Raw genomic sequence first — 2,529 nt, forward strand, 5'->3', positions numbered from 1 at the left:
GGCCAATTTCTCCCGTTTGATGGGGTCTATGTGTAAAAATTTTGACTTTTTTGAGTGCACGTGCAAATCTGCTGAAAAAGCCTGTGGAAGTTTCACGGCGTTCGTACGATATTTGGCGACGCAAAAATGAGCGATTTCCCAGCTCGATGGAATTCGGAGCGAGAGAAACGATGCCCCGTAACGCACATGAGAGCAATCCCGGCCAATTTCTCCCGTTTGATGGGGTCTATGTGTAAAAATTTTGACTTTTTTGAGTGCACGTGCAAATCTGCTGGAAAAGCCTGTGGAAGTTTCACGGCGTTCGTACGATATTTGGCGACGCAAAAATGAGCGATTTCCCAGCTCGATGGAATTCGGCGCGACAGAAACGATGCCCCGTAACGCACATGAGAGCAATCCGGGCCAATTTCTCCCGTTTGATGGGGTCTATGTGTAAAAATTTTGACTTTTTTGAGTGCAGGTGCAAATCTGCTGAAAAAGCCTGTGGAAGTTTCACGGCGTTCGTACGATATTTGGCGACGCAAAAATGAGCGATTTCCCAGCTCGAGAGAATTCGGGCGCGAGAGAAACGATGCCCCGTAACGCACATGAGAGCAATCCGGGCCAATTTCTCCCGTTTGATGGGGTCTATGTGTAAAAATTTTGACTTTTTTGAGTGCAGGTGCAAATCTGCTGAAAAAGCCTGTGGAAGTTTCACGGCGTTCGTACGATATTTGGCGACGCAAAAATGAGCGATTTCCCAGCTCGATGGAATTCGGCGCGACAGAAACGATGCCCCGTAACGCACATGAGAGCAATCCGGGCCAATTTCTCCCGTTTGATGGGGGTCTATGTGTAAAAATTTTGACTTTTTTTGAGTGCACGTGCAAATCTGCTGAAAAAGCCTGTGGAAGTTTCACGGCGTTCGTACGATATTTGGCGACGCAAAAATGAGCGATTTCCCAGCTCGAGAGAATTCGGCGCGAGAGAAACGATGCCCCGTAACGCACATGAGAGCAATCCCGGCCAATTTCTCCCGTTTGATGGGGTCTATGTGTAAAAATTTTGACTTTTTTGAGTGCACGTGCAAATCTGCTGGAAAAGCCTGTGGAAGTTTCACGGCGTTCGTACGATATTTGGCGACGCAAAAATGAGCGATTTCCCAGCTCGATGGAATTCGGAGCGAGAGAAACGATGCCCCGTAACGCACATGAGAGCAATCCCGGCCAATTTCTCCCGTTTGATGGGGTCTATGTGTACAAATTTTGACTTTTTTGAGTGCACGTGCCAATCTGCTGGAAAAGCCTGTGGAAGTTTCACGGCGTTCGTACGATATTTGGCGACGCAAAAATGAGCGATTTCCCAGCTCGATGGAATTCGGCGCGACAGAAACGATGCCCCCGTAACGCACATGAGAGCAATCCGGGCCAATTTCTCCCGTTTGATGGGGTCTATGTGTAAAAATTTTGACTTTTTTGAGTGCAGGTGCAAATCTGCTGAAAAAGCCTGTGGAAGTTTCACGGCGTTCGTACGATATTTGGCGACGCAAAAATGAGCGATTTTCCCAGCTCGAGAGAATTCGGCGCGAGAGAAACGATGCCCCGTAACGCACATGAGAGCAATCCGGGCCAATTTCTCCCGTTTGATGGGGTCTATGTGTACAAATTTTGACTTTTTTGAGTGCACGTGCCAATCTGCTGGAAAAGCCTGTGGAAGTTTCACGGCGTTCGTACGATATTTGGCGACGCAAAAATGAGCGATTTCCCAGCTCGATGGAATTCGGCGCGACAGAAACGATGCCCCGTAACGCACATGAGAGCAATCCGGGCCAATTTCTCCCGTTTGATGGGGTCTATGTGTAAAAATTTTGACTTTTTTGAGTGCAGGTGCAAATCTGCTGAAAAAGCCTGTGGAAGTTTCACGGCGTTCGTACGATATTTGGCGACGCAAAAATGAGCGATTTCCCAGCTCGAGAGAATTCGGCGCGAGAGAAACGATGCCCCGTAACGCACATGAGAGCAATCCGGGGCCAATTTCTCCCGTTTGATGGGGTCTATGTGTAAAAATTTTGACTTTTTTGAGTGCACGTGCAAATCTGCTGAAAAAGCCTGTGGAAGTTTCACGGCGTTCGTACGATATTTGGCGACGCAAAAATGAGCGATTTCCCCAGCTCGAGAGAATTCGGCGCGAGAGAAACGATGCCCCCGTAACGCACATGAGAGCAATCCGGGCCAATTTCTCCCGTTTGATGGGGTCTATGTGTAAAAAATTTTGACTTTTTTGAGTGCACGTGCAAATCTGCTGAAAAAGCCTGTGGAAGTTTCACGGCGTTCGTACGATATTTGGCGACGCAAAAATGAGCGATTTCCCAGCTCGATGGAATTCGGCGCGAGAGAAACGATGCCCCGTAACGCACATGAGAGCAATCCCGGCCAATTTCTCCCGTTTGATGGGGTCTATGTGTAAAAATTTTGACTTTTTTGAGTGCACGTGCAAATCTGCTGAAAAAGCCTGTGGAAGTTTCACGGCGTTCGTACGATATTTGGCGAC

This window comes from Lampetra planeri, unplaced genomic scaffold, assembly GCF_965212315.1.
Source record: "Lampetra planeri unplaced genomic scaffold, kcLamPlan1.2.h2 scaffold_2107, whole genome shotgun sequence".
NCBI lineage: Eukaryota > Metazoa > Chordata > Hyperoartia > Petromyzontiformes > Petromyzontidae > Lampetra > Lampetra planeri.